Raw genomic sequence first — 15,121 nt, 5'->3', positions numbered from 1 at the left:
CTGCATCAGCGGCTGGATTGTGATGTCACTTCCGCTGCTCCCGCCCAATCGAACAGACCATGGGAGCTGCGGATTGGGGCACGGAACGTTTCCCACAAGCCACCGCGGCTACTTTCCCTGCTCCCCTCGGCCCCCCCCCTCAGAGACCCCCCCCCCCCCAAACTGCCCAGCCGGCTTGTCCTGTGGCGTCAGGACCCCCCAACCCTCCACACTGCCCCCCCACTAAACCCCCTGTAGTCTGCCCCCCAACCCCCCACTCTGCCCCCCACCAAACCCCCCTGTAGTCTGCCCCCCAGCCCCCCACTCTGCCCCCCCACTAAACCCCCTGTAGTCTGCCCCCCAGCCCCCCCCACTGCCCCCCACCAAACCCCCTGTAGTCTGCCCCCCAACCCCCCACTGCCCCCCAACCCCCCACTCTGCCCCCCACCAAACCCCCTGTAGTCTGCCCCCCAACCCCCCACTCTGCCCCCCACCAAACCCCCTGTAGTCTGCCCCCCAACCCCCCACTCTGCCCCCCACCAAACCCCCTGTAGTCTGCCCCCCAACCCCCCACTCTGCCCCCCACCAAACCCCCCTGTAGTCTGCCCCCCAACCCCCCACTCTGCCCCCCCAAACCCCTCTGTAGTCTGCCCCCCAACCCCCCACTCTGCCCCCCACCACACCTCCCTGTAGTGTGCCCCCCAACTCCCCACTGTGCCTCCCACCAAACCTCCCTGGAGTCTGCCCCCAACCCCCCATTCTGCCCCCCACCAAACCTCCCTGGAGTCTGCCCCCAACCCCCCACTCTGCCCCCCACCAAACCTCCCTGTAGTCTGCCCCTCAACCCCCCACTCTTCCCGCCCACCAAACCTCCCTGTAGTCTGCCCCCCAACCCCCCACTCTGCCCCCCCACCAAACCCCCCTGTAGTCTGCCCCCCAACCCCCCACTCTGCCCCCCAAACCCCTCTGTAGTCTGCCCCCCAACCCCCCACTCTGCCCCCCACCACACCTCCCTGTAGTGTGCCCCCCAACCCCCCACTCTGCCTCCCACCAAACCTCCCTGGAGTCTGCCCCCAACCCCCCACTCTGCCCCCCACCAAACCTCCCTGGAGTCTGCCCCCAACCCCCCACTCTGCCCCCCACCAAACCTCCCTGGAGTCTGCCCCCAACCCCCCACTCTGCCCCCTACCAAACCTCCCTGTAGTCTGCCCCCCAACCCCCCACTCTTCCCGCCCACCAAACCTCCCTGTAGTCTGCCCCCCCACCAAACCTCCCTGTAGTCTGCCCCCCAACCCCCCACTCTGCCCCCCCACCAAACCTCCCTGTAGTCTGCCCCCCAACCACCCACTCTGCCCCCACACCAAACCACCATGTAGTCTGCCCCCCAACCCCCCGCACTCTACTCCACCCCAACCCCCCCTGCAGTCTACTCCAGCACCACCAAACCCCCCCAGTCTGCTCCCCCCACCAAACTCTTCATTCAGTCTGCTCCTCCCCAACCCCCCACTCTGCTCCTCCCTACCCCCAGCAGTCAGCTCCCCCCACCAAATACCCCCCCACACACACACCCAACTGCCCAGCGGGCTTGTGTGGGACAGGCAGATGCTGCTGCTGCCTTACAAAGTGCAGCGGGGCAGCGTGAGGCGGGTTGGGGGGGGGCTGCCTCGGCTGCGTCCGGTTTGAAAACACTGATGCTGTGTCTGCACTGGCGCCATCTCGCGCCAAAACGGCCGCTCTTGCGCGGAAACTTGCTGCCTGTCTACACTGGCCGTGTGTGCTTGCGCAAGGAAACTGACCTTCTCCTGTGTACAACCAGGGCTCCTGGCGCAAGAACTAGGATGCTCCTGCTCAGGAAGAAGCCTCTTGCGCAAGAGCCCTTCCGGCACAGGCCAGTGCGGACAGGTAACAGGAATTTCTTGCGCAAGAAAGGCCGACGGTTAAAACGGCCATCGGAGTTTATTGCGCAAGAGAGCGTCCACACTGGCACGGATGCTCTTGCGTAAAAGCACATGCCAGTGCAGACGCGCTCTCAGAATCCTAGAACCACAGAGCTGGAAGAGACCTCAGAAGGTCAAGTCCAGCCCCCTGCGCTAGGCAGGACCAATCCCAACTAAATCAACCCGGCCAGGGCTGTGTCAAGCCGACACTTAAACACCTCTAGGGATGGAGACTCCACTGCCTCCCTAGGGAACCCATCCCAGTGTTTCCCCACCCGCCTAGGGAAATAGTTTTTCCTAATATCCAACCTGGACCTCTCCCACCGCAACTTGAGACCTTTGCTCCTTGTTCTGCCATCTGTCACCACTGAGAACAGCTTTTCTGCAGCCTCTTTGGAACCTCCCTTCAGGAGGTTGAAGGCTGCTCTCAAATCCCCCCCAATCGACTCCGAGCCCTGTTCCCGGGGGGCGCGATTGGAGCACGTACCTGGACACCTTCCGGTCACGGTTCCCAGTCGGTTGCTGTCAGGCCGTGGACCGAGCAAACGTCACTTCCGGTCCGTGGGACGGGGCGCGGGCGTCCACCGCGCCACACGTGCCAGCACGACGCTACATTGTGAGAGCTCACAGCGCCCACGTGACTGCTGTTTGTTGCCCCGCGAGGGATGTGAGACGCACAGCTCCTGCCTCGTGCCAGAACGCGCCAAGGAGTTACAATCCCCCCGCCCACATCAGTGCATCATGGGAGACCGAGTGGGGTTGCCAGGTGTGAACTGTCAAAACAAGAGACCCCCTGAGAGGGTGCGTGTCCATCTCAGTGTCTGACAGCTCCCGCTGCAGTCATGGGTGGGGCCCTGAGCCCGAGTCCCTGTCCCGCCTGCCTCTTCCCTCTGGCCCTCTCAGACTGTCTGGGCCATTGCAGGCTCCGGCTGGGGAGGGGAGGGGTGTTGCTCTCCAGGAGTGGGACCCTAGGATCCGCCTGGCACTGCAGCCAGGACACCGTCTGACTGGAATACGTCACGAACACGTGCCCCTGCAAAAGCCACACGCCGCGCCAAATGCTTCCATGCAGGAACGCGCTGCCATGGCCCCGTCTGACTGTCACGCCCCCTCTCTGCACACTCCTCAGGCACAGGCAGCAGCGTGGGCAGGCAGGCAGGCAGGCAGCTCTGCGAAGCCAGCACCAGCTCCTGTCTCCCCCTCTTGCCTCTAGAAGAGGCAGCAAGGGGTTTGACAGGTGGGTCCATGAAGCCACCACACACAGTGCTCATGCATATCAGCTCCCGCCTGCCTCCTTCCACCATACTGCTTCCTCTGTATCAGAGGCAGCAGCACAGAGGTGGGGGAACAGGCCGATCCAACGCTTGTGGGGAGCTGATCAACTGTACAACCGCGCCCTCTTGCGACAAGCTGACTTAAAAGCTGGCTTCCCACAGGTATCAGCTCACACCTCCTCCCTCCTTGCTGCCTCTGACAGACAGCGGGTAAGAGGGGAGAATGCGTGTAATCGACAGGATTGACCAATAACTTGAGGCTTATTGGTTAATCGTGTAGTCGTCTGTACCTTGACATTCCAAGAGAAAACCACTAAATCTGGTGTGGAGAGTTTAGCCCCTAACCAGCCAGCAGCGAGCAATACCGCTGAGCTGATAAGTGCGGGGAACAGAACAGCTAAAAAGTCAGTGATAACATCTAACTCTAAAATGGTGAGCAATACATTAAAACAGAAGCTCTTAAATATGAATAAACTGCAACACCCGTGCAAAAGAATATGAACAGAACACCAGGCATTTAGATTTATTTCCAAAGTAAAAGGCTTGTGTATTTCTAGGGTAAAACATACATAAAAACGTGATGTTCAACTCATTAAGTTATTGCTGGAACATGGATTACAGCAGGGGTTCTCAACATTCGTGATACCACCACCCCCTAAAATGCTAAACGAATGTGTGTGGCCACCCACCCTCACTGCCCTGGGTCGCTTCCTCCCTCCCTTCTTACCAGACTCCTTGCCCTCCTCGGGTTCCTTCATGGCACGTGCAGTCCTTAACGCCCTCCCCCCTGCAGGCTCCTTTCCCCCATCTCTTTCTCCTCTGTGCCTCTTTTCTGCTCCGCATCCCACTCTCCCGCTGCCTTGCCTCCTCCTGTAGCTGAGCCACGCTCCTGGAGCCCCATGGCCCCGGCCACGCTGTGCGGCTTTCTGGCAGCTGCCTTCCGCCTCCCTGCCGCTCTTCACAGCCGGGGGGAGAGGGGTCGCAAGTGAAATACCTGGTGCCTGCAGGACTAAGTATTTGCTAGGTGATGCTTATAAATTAAGGCAATAATGCAATGAGCCTGTATCGAAGACTGTACTTGAGCCAAATAAAGACACAAGGCGTAAAAAGCCTTAAGCATATGTAACTAAAAATAACCCTAGATAATACCGTCTTAAACACTAAAATGCTGAAATGACTGAAGAGGTGGCAGGTAGCCACGGGTTGCTAGGTCATAGCATCTGGAAATAAAACAAAACAACAACAACAACTGGTCTGGTAGCACTTTATAGACTAACAAACAATGTAGCTAGGATCATGAGCTTTCGTGGACTCAGGATACCATCTACGTAAGAACGGCCGTACTGGATCAGACCAAAGGTCCATCTAGCCCAATAGCCTGTCTGCCGACAGTGGCCAGCACCAGGTGCCCCGGAGAGGGTGGACCAAAGACAATGATCAAGCCATTTGTCTCCTGCCATCCTTCTCCAGCCTCTGACAGACAGAGGCCAAGGACACCATTGTATCCCCTGGCTAATAGCCATTTATGGACCTAACCTCCATGAAATTATCTAGCTTCTCTTTAAACTCTGTTATAGTGCTAGCCTTCACAGCCTCCTCTGGCAAGGAGTTCCACAGGTTGACTACATGCTGCGTGAAGAAGAACTTTCATTTATTAGTTTTAAACCTGTTACCCGTTAATTTCATTTGGTGTCCTCTAGTTCTTCTATTATGGGAACTAATAAATAACTTTTCTTTATCTGCCCTCTCCACACCACTCATGACTTTATAGACCTCTATCATATCCCCCCTCGGTCTCCTCTTTTCTAAACTGAAAAGTCCCAATCGCTTTAACCTCTCTTCATATGGGACCCGTTCCAAACCCCTAATCATTTTAGTTGCCCTTTTCTGGACCCTTTCCAAGGCCAAAATATCTTTTTTGAGGTGAGGAGACCACATCTGTACACAGTATTCAAGATGTGGGCGTACCATAGTTTTATACAGGGGCAGTAAGAGATTCTGGGTCTTATTTTCTATCCCTTTCCTAATAATTCCTAGCATCCTATTTGCCTTTTTGGCCGCCGTTGCACACCGTGTGGAAGTTTTCAAAGAACTGTCCACGATAACTCCAAGATCTCTTTCCTGATTTGTCATAGCCAAAGTAGCCCCCGTCATTCTGTACGTATAGTTGGGGTTATTTTTCCCGATGTGCATTACTTTACACTTATCCACATGAAATTTCATTTGCCATTTTGTTGCCCAATCACTCCGTTTGGTGAGATCTTTTTGGAGTCTCTCACAGTCTGCTTCTGTCTTGACTATCCTGAACAGTTTGGTATCATCTGCAAACTTTACCACCTCACTCCTTACCCCTTTCTCCAGATCATTTACGAATAAGTTGAAAAGGATTGGTCCCAGGACTGACCCTTGGGGGACACCACTAGTTACCCCTCTCCATTCTGAAAATTTACCATTTCTTCCTACCCTTTGTTTCCTGCCTTTTAACCAGTTCTCAATCCAAGAAAGGACCTTCCCTCTTCTCCCATGGCCATGGAATTGACACAAGAGCCTTTGGTGAGGAACCTTGTGAGGAACCTCAGGAGGCGGGAAGGGCTCGAGACGCCTCCTGGGCATGCGTGGCTCAACAGGGGAAACTGCTATACAAAGCTCCGATCTGAGGCTCAGGGCGACCCTTCACCTACAGTGGAGCACCCACTGGGACACTACGCGAAGAACTACTACTGGATCCCCCTTGTCTGCATGTTTGTTAACCCCTTCAGAGAACACTAATAGATTAATAAGACATGATTTCCCTTTACAGAAACCATGTTGACTTTTGTCCAACAAACTAGGTTCGTCTACATGCCTCACAATTTTATTCTTTACTATTGTTTCAACTAACTTGCCTGCTACCGAAGTCAGACCCGATGGTCTAGCCAGCCTCAGAACCATACTTCCCTTGGGATCTGGCTGTGACGTTACCTTGATAAGGCATATTTACTCTGCTATTTCCAACCCAATAGCAACAGAAATGAAATCCAGGACCCCTACCAGCATATCCCCTTCAAACCCTCCCCATCCAAATCCCCAGCCCGCGCTGACCGCAAGGCAAGCAGGGACGTTAGGCAGCCATGAAGTGAATAGTCCTGGAAGCGCACAAAATACTGTCGGTTCCACGACTATTCGATAGTCTCCTGAGGTGGGGCCGGCAGCCAGTGCGCTCCCAGCCCCCACTCCCAGGAAGCCCCCCCACCCCCAGCACGGACTGCTTCCTTTGACGCTGCCCCGGCATCTCACGCAGCTGCCTCTGTCCGCAGTGAGCCCTGGCGACCCCCACCCCGCCTGCCACTGCTGCCTGCGATAGCTGGCACATGCGGGGAGCTGGCTGGAAAGCTTCGTGCAGGTACCGGCTCCGTCTGCCCCCCACACCCTCCGCGCCACGCCTCTCTATCAGCAGTAAAGTGGGGGGAATGGGAGCCAGTGCCATGGAGAGCCACCTGTGCCCCCGCCCCTCCCTCCTGTGCTCACGCCCCTGCCCCTTCCTGAGGCTGGGCAGGAACTGGGCGGTGAGCGCTCCCCCGCCCGGAGGCTAGCGGCTGTGCTGGAACCTGGGGCGGTGAGTGGCTATCCCCTCCCTCCCCCCGCAGGGGAGGTGAAAGGGCGGGGGTGGGGGAAAAGCCCCAAGGCTCCCTGCCGGATCCAACTTGCAAGGAAGAAGCGGAGCTAGAATCGGCTCCGCACACTGCTGCTTCCCTTCCTCCTCCCCCTCCCACAGCAGGGCATGGACCCGCTTCCTGGAGGATTTTCCTGCTACTCCCATTTGCAATATCCTGCCAATGGGAGCAGCGGGAGGCTGATCCTGGGCCAAGGTGCTGGCAGCACTGTGAAAGAAGTTAGTGGCCCCTCACTCACCCAGGCTGAGACCCCACGCCCCCAGCCTGCTCACACACACCCTCCACTGAGACCCCTCACACCCAGCCTGCTCCTACACCTCACCCCTGTCCAGACACCCCACCCCCAGCCCGCTCCCCGACCTTCCCTCGCGCCCCCTCCCCCCCCGGGCCAGACACCCCTCCCCCAGCCCGCTCCCCCACCTTCCCTCGCGCCACCTCCCCCCCCGGGCCAGACACCCCTCCCCCAGCCCGCTCCCCCACCTTCCCTCGCGCCCCCTCCTCCTCCCCCGAGCCAGACACCCCTCCCCCAGCCCGCTCCCCCACCTTCCCTCGCGCCCCCTCCTCCTCCCCCGGGCCAGACACCCCTCCCCCAGCCCGCTCCCCCACCTTCCCTCGCGCCCCCTCCTCCTCCCCCGGGCCAGACACCCCTCCCCCAGCCCGCTCCCCCACCTTCCCTCGCGCCCCCTCCTCCTCCCCCGGGCCAGACACCCCTCCCCCAGCCCGCTCCCCCACCTTCCCTCGCGCCCCCTCCTCCTCCCCCGGGCCAGACACCCCACCCCCAGCCCGCTCCCCCACCTTCCCTCGCGCCCCCTCCTCCTCCTCCCCCGGGCCAGACACCCCACCCCCAGCCCGCTCCCCCACCTTCCCTCGCGCCCCCTCCTCCTCCCCCGGGCCAGACACCCCTCCCCCAGCCCGCTCCCCCACCTTCCCTCGCGCCCCCTCCTCCTCCCCCGGGCCAGACACCCCTCCCCCAGCCCGCTCCCCCACCTTCCCTCGCGCCCCCTCCTCCCCCGGGCCAGACACCCCTCCCCCAGCCCGCTCCCCCACCTTCCCTCGCGCCCCCTCCTCCTCCCACGGGCCAGACACCCCTCCCCCAGCCCGCTCCCCCACCTTCCCTCGCGCCCCCTTCTCCCCCAGGCCAGACACCCCACCCCCAGCCCGCTCCCCCACCTTCCCTCGCGCCCCCTCCTCCCCCGGGCCAGACACCAACAAGGGGCGGGCTGGGGGCGGGGAGCTTCGCACTCGGACCCAGGATTCGCTCGCGCCCCCGCGCGCTCCTCGGACCTTCCTGTCATGGCGGCGCCGGCCGCCCAGTCAGACAACGCCCCCCTGCGGCAGCCCATTGGCCGAACCAGAGGCAGGATCCCCTTTGCTGACAGCCCATTGGGCGACACTATCCTCCGCCAAGGCTGTCTTCCGAAAGCCCATTGGCTGGCACACAGCCAGGAACCACCCCTAAGTCACAGACAATTCCAGGACAGAGCAGCCCATTAAGATCCACCCCGGACAGCCTATTGGTCGAGAGCAGTGGCAGGTCAGTCCCCCTAGTCACACCGCATTCGCAGACAGAGCTGTCCGTTAAGATGCAGCCGGGTCAGCCTATTGGGTGCCTCTGATTCAGAACACGCCCCTTAGTCACAGCCCATTCGCGGACAGAAGAGTCTGTTATAATCCACCCCGGACAACCTATTGGTCGCCAGCAGCCCCAGAACACGCCTTGAGTCACCGCCCATTGGCGCACGGAGCAGTCCGTTAAGAGTCACCTCGGACAGCCTCAGATTGGGCGCCACAGATTCCGAACACGCCCTTTACTCTCAGCCCATTCGCGGACAGAACAGTCTGTTACGATCAGTCCGGGACAGTCTCTCGGCCAGCCTTAGTGTAGGGATAACATAGTCAAGTATGAAACAGGATTCCCCAAGTGGAAGTGACGCCCCAGAATTTGTTCCCCACAACTACAAGTCTAAGGAGGAGAAGTTTGTTAAGTAGAAGAAGCATAGAAGTGTTTAGATTTATTCTTGTGAAAGTGTTTAGATTTAGTGTTATCAAGCTTGAGAAGTGTTTAGATTTATAATTATTATTATTATTATTATTATTTGTTAGGATTGTTTAATTATAAATCTAAACATTTTTGCCCCTCTAGAATATAATTGGTTAGGAATGTAATATTAGGTCATGTAACTTCAAACTGTTAAAAATATACTACTATGTAGCCAGAAACAGCTCCCCTCGCTGTGCGCCAGGGCACGCTCAAACTTACTGTTACACAATTGACAACCGTTCTCTTCAAAGCATTGTGAAGCACTTAACCCTAATCGCAAAGTGAAGCATTGTAACTATAACAGTAACTAACTCAGCGCTCAGAGAGAGAATGGTTTAAGAAATGCCACCCAGAAACTTTTGTAACTTTTTGTAACTACAACTCTTGTATTATTATGCAAAATACTGTATGGGAAACATTAATTAGGGAATGTACATAAGAGAGAGAGTGCTTGGACGATGAATGAATGGTTCTGAGAGGTGCCACCCTGAGAATGCAGCAACAAAGGGCTGAAGAAGGCGTCAGGTGCCAGTGCAACCAAAAGGTGTCCTTTAAGATCATTCCCGGGTCAGCTTATTGGTCGCCTCAGATAAAGGACGCGCCCTTTAATCACAGCCCATTTGCTGACAGAGCAGTCCGTTAAGATTGACTGGTTGGAGCTGGGCAGGACCACCGGCCACGGCGCAGTTTAGGGGGCGGGGCCGCGGCTGGTCCTGCGGGTGACGGGCGGCAGTGGCCGGCCGGGCTGAAGCGCGGCCTGGGCCCCACTGGGGAGCGAGAGGCAGGTGCCAGGTCCAGGGGAGGGGATGAGGTGATTGCAGAGGAGGAAACTGAGGCACAGGGGGGAGAGCCAGGGAAAGCAGAGCTGGTGGGGCTGAGGCCGGTCCATGTCGGTTCACAGAGCAGCCGATGGACTCCTGAATTCTCAGCGGCTACTCGATGACGCCGCAGTCCCGGGGCCGGTGTGACGTCACAAACTGCTGCCGTCGCAATTGGCTCCCGTAGCCGTTTCTGACACACACACGAGCCGCTCTGATTTGGCTTCTAACACTTTTAGCTGCTCGGTTCTGCAAGCGCGGAGAGGAAGCCGCGTCCGATAGATGGAGGTTCTCCGCGACACATTTGGCAGCCTGGACCCCCTGCCTCTGGTCCAAAGGGTCTCAACCAACCCCCGACCCCATGACCCTTGTTCTCAGTGATTCCGCCAGCTGCTTGGTGCCTTTAGTACCCGGCCCCGCTTGCAAAGTCCCCCCCCAGCAGCGCAACCGGAGAGCAAAGCGAAAGAACCCCCCCAGCATTGCGACCTGAGGGCGGCGCCAGAGACCCCCGAGCAGCAAGTCCCGAGGGCGGCACCAGAGACCCCCCCCCAGCAGAGTGACCCGAAAACGGTGCCAGAGACCCCCCCCCAGCAGCATCACCCGAAAGCGGCACCAGAGGCCCCCCCCAGCAGCATGAGCTGAAAGTGGCGACAGAGACCCCACCTCCAAGGAGCGCGACCCGAGAGCGGCGCCAGAGACCCCCCCAGAAGCATTACCTGAGAGTGGAGACAGAAACCCCACCCCCAGTACCGCTACCGGAGAGCGGCACCAGAGACCTCCCCAAGCAGCATCACCCGAGAGCGGCGCCAGAGACCTCCCCGAACAGCATCACCCGAGAGCGGCGCCAGAGACCTCCCCGAGCAGCATCACCCGAGAGCGGCGCCAGAGACCTCCCCGAGCAGCATCACCCGAGAGCGGCGCCAGAGACCTCCCCGAGCAGCATCACCCGAGAGCGGCGCCAGAGACCTCCCCGAGCAGCATCACCCGAGAGCGGCGCCAGAGACCTCCCCGAGCAGCATCACCCGAGAGCGGCGCCAGAGACCTCCCCGAGCAGCATCACCCGAGAGCGGCGCCAGAGACCTCCCCGAACAGCATCACCCGAGAGCGGCGCCAGAGACCTCCCCGAGCAGCATCACCCGAGAGCGGCGCCAGAGACCTCCCCGAGCAGCATCACCCGAGAGCGGCGCCAGAGACCTCCCCGAGCAGCATCACCCGAGAGCGGCGCCAGAGACCTCCCCGAGCAGCATCACCCGAGAGCGGCGCCAGAGACCTCCCCGAGCAGCATCACCCGAGAGCGGCGCCAGAGACCTCCCCGAGCAGCATCACCCGAGAGCGGCGCCAGAGACCTCCCCGAACAGCATCACCCGAGAGCGGCGCCAGAGACCTCCCCGAGCAGCATCACCCGAGAGCGGCGCCAGAGACCTCCCCGAGCAGCATCACCCGAGAGCGGCGCCAGAGACCTCCCCGAGCAGCATCACCCGAGAGCGGCGCCAGAGACCTCCCCGAGCAGCATCACCCGAGAGCGGCGCCAGAGACCCCCCCCACAGCAGCGCGACCCGACAGTGGTCCCAGACACCCACCCAGCAGCAAAACCCGAGAGAGGTGCCAGAGACCCCCTGCAGCAGCATCACCTGATAGCGGGGCCAGTGACACCCCCCCTCTGCAGCGCGACCGGAGAGAGGCTCCAGAGACCACCCCCAGTAGCGCGACCCGAGAGCGGTACCAGAGACCCCCCCCAGTAGCGCGACCCGAGAGCGGCGCCAGAGACCTCCCCCCAGCAGCGCGACCCGAGACTGGAGACAGAGACCCCCCCCCAGCAGCACGACCGGAGAGCGAAGCCAGAGACCCCCCCAGCAGCATGATCCCAAGGAGGCGCCGGAGACCCCCCCAGCACCGCGACTCGAGAGCGACGCCGGAGACCCCCCCCAGCAGCGTGACTCGAGAGCGGCGCCAGAGATTCCCTGTAGCAGCACGACCCGAGAGTGGTGACGGAGACCCCCGCCGGCAGCACGACCGGATAGCGGAGCCAGAGACCCCTCCCCCCAGCAGCAGGACTCGATAGAGGCGCCAGAGTCATCCCCAGCAGCATCACCCCAGCGAGGCGCCAGAGACGGCGCCCAGCAGCATGACCCGAGAGCGGCACCAGAGACCCCCCCCCCAGCAGCGCGACCCGAGAGCGGCACCAGAGACCCCCCAGCAGCGCGACCCGAGAGCGGCACCAGAGACCCCCCAGCAGCGCAACCCGAGAGAGGCGCCAGAGACCCCCCCCAGCAGCACGACCCGTGAGAGGCGCCAGAGACAGCGCCCAGCAGCACGACCCGAGAGAGGCGCCAGACTCCCTCATAGAATCATAGAATAATAGGACTGGAAGGGACCTCGAGAGGTCATCGAGTCCAGCCCCCCGCCCTCAAGGCAGGACCAAGCTCCGTCTACACCATCCCTGACAGATGTCTATCTAACCTGTTCTTAAATATCTCCAGAGAGGGAGATTCCACCACCTCCCTTGGCAATTTATTCCAATATTTGACCACCCTGACAGTTAGGAATTTTTTCCTAATGTCCAATCTAAACCTCCCCTGCTGCACTTTAAGCCCATTACTCCTTGTCCTGTCCTCAGAAACCAAGAGGAACAAATTTTCTCCTTCCTCCTTGTGACACCCTTTTAGATATTTGAAAACCGCTATCATGTCCCCCCTTAATCTTCTTTTTTCCAAACTAAACAAGCCCAGTTCATGAAGCCTGGCTTCATAGGTCATGTTCTCTAGACCTTTAATCATTCTTGTCGCTCTTCTCTGTACCCTTTCCAATTTCTCCACATCTTTCTTGAAATGTGGCGCCCAGAACTGGACACAGTACTCCAGCTGAGGCCTAACTAGTGCAGAATAGAGCGGCAGAATGACTTCACGAGTTTTGCTTACAACACACCTGTTGATACAACCTAGAACCATATTTGCTTTTTTTGCAACAGCATCACACTGTTGACTCATATTCAACTAGTGGTCCACTATGACCCCTAGATCCCTTTCCGCCATGCTCCTTCCTAGACAGTCGCTTCCCATCTTGTATGTATGGAACTGATTGTTCCTTCCTAAGTGGAGCACTTTGCATTTCTCTTTATTAAACCTCATCCTGTTTACCTCTGACCATTTCTCTAACTTGCTAAGGTCATTTTGAATTATGTCCCTATCCTCCAAAGAAGTCGCAACCCCACCCAGTTTGGTATCATCTGCAAGCACGACCTGAGAGTGGCCCCAAAGACCCCTCCCCCCCAGCAGCGAGACCCGAGAGCGGCGCTAGAGACACCCCCAAGCTGCACGACCAGAGAGCGGCGCCAGAATCCCTCCCTGCAGCGAGATCCGAGAGCGGCGTGACTGAAGAGACCTCTCACTCACTAAGGTCTGTGGCTGTGGGAATTCTATCCTTTAGCCCTTCCCCCCCGCCCCTCGCCTATGTATCGGGTCCTCTACAAGAACACTGAGTCAGTCAGCCATGACGCACCACCGCTCTCCCTTGCGCGACTGGCGTACCTGCAGAATTCCCGTTGGCTCCTGAGCCCTTAACCCGTGGAGATGCTCACCTGGAATGCCTGCAAGTGTGCTGTACAAGGACACGGCAGAAGCAGGGCAAGGACAAAGACACAGACAGAGACAGAAAGACAGAACTTGCTGGCCAACACAACAAAACGAGGAGAGAGAAACACGTGGGAGGAAGGCAAACAACTCACCACTGAGCATCATCATCCTCAATCCAAGTCTCTGCTAAGGTGGACACACTGTTCCCCAAAGAAATGAGCAGCACCTACAAATGGAAACCCCGTTTCTCTCAGAACCAAAGTTGCTAGTCGGGAACCACAGCTAGGGCTGGCTTCCTAAGCAAACAGCACGTCACTACCTGCATCCAGGTGGGCCATAAGCTCAGATTTCTCTAAATTAAACACTTATCTCAGTGACAGCGGTGGTAGCTCTGCTCTCAACTGGACAGTTCTTGCCTCCCATTCATCATTCTCCCAACCTTACTGCTCTCATTCATGCTGTCTTTCCTTCGCGTGATGGGAAGAGACTCGAATGGCTGACTTCTTATGCCTTGATATTGAAGTCAGCACAAGGGGGAAAGAACAAACAAGTTAGCAGCTCAGTCAGCAATGGCGCATAACCTCTTCTTCTCACATATAAGATATCACAGACTCCTACCACCAGCCATGCCCTTTCATGGCCACTGCAGGAATACAGCTAGAGTAGAAAGGTATCCAAATTAGTAACGCTAGAGTAGACTACATTGAGCCGGTATCCAAAACAGTGACTCTACAGAGTAGACTACTGTCCCTTTCCCAGCCTCAATGCCACAGGGCCCCATGCCATAAAAGAAGCTCATGGCCTGTGAAGAAATCTACTGCCAGGTGTGCCCTACTTTTTTGTGGTTCCTGAGACCACCTCTGTGGGGAATGCATGCCAAGCAAACTCCCCCCTGTTCTGTGGAGGGAGACAGCAGGACAGGAAAGGGGAGAGTCTTAGCTGGGCTGAACAATGGAGACATTCAATAAGCAATTTAGGTTCCCCACATCAATATGTCTATCTTGAATTTATGATACAGGCAGTCCCCGAGTTACGCGGATCCGACTTATGTCGAACGGGGATTTTCTCACGGGGAGCAAAGCGGCGGAGGACCCGGGGCCGGACCCGCGGCGCTCCCAGCTGATCTGGAAGCGCCGCGGTCCGGCCCGGGTCCTCCGCCGCTTTGCTCCGCGTCTCCCTGGTCTGCTGGGGGGGGGACGCAGCTAGTGCCCCCCCCCCCAGCAGACCAGGGAGATGTGGAGCAAAGCCCGGGGCCTGTGGTAGAGCAGGTGGGACGCTGCCGGTTGGTCCCGCAGCACCGCTCCTTGGCGCTACTGGACCAACCCGGCAGCACCCCAGCTGCTCAGCCCCAGGAGTCCTGATTCAGCCGCTGCTGATCAGTTTCAGCAGCGGCTGAATCAGGACGCCTGGGGCAGAGCAGCTGGGGTGCTGCTGGGTTGGTCCAGTAGCGCCGAGGTGCGGCCACGCTACTGGACCAACCCAGCAGCACCAGAGCTGCTCTGCCCCAGGCGTCCCCAAGTCAGCCGCTGCTGAAACTGACCAGCGGCTGACTACAGGAAGCCCGAGGCAGAGTTGCTCTGCCCTGGGCTTCCTGGAATCAGCTGCTGATCAGTTTCAGCAGCAGCTGACTTGGGGACGCCTGGGGCTCTTAAGTTGAATCTGTATGTAAGTCAGAACTGGTGTCCAGATTCAGCGGCTGAATCTGGATGCCAGTTCCGACTTAAGTTGAATCTGTATGTAAGAACAAACCTACAGTCCTTATCTTGTACGTAACCCGGGGACTGCCTGTATTGGCGGCTATACTGTTGCGTGGAAGGATCTAAGTACACAAGGGCACTGAGGGATTG

The sequence above is a fragment of the Pelodiscus sinensis genome, chromosome 10 (assembly GCF_052426305.1).
Source record: "Pelodiscus sinensis isolate ZL-2025 chromosome 10, ASM5242630v1, whole genome shotgun sequence".
In the NCBI taxonomy this organism is placed as follows: domain Eukaryota; kingdom Metazoa; phylum Chordata; order Testudines; family Trionychidae; genus Pelodiscus; species Pelodiscus sinensis.
This window is presented reverse-complemented; position numbering follows the sequence as displayed.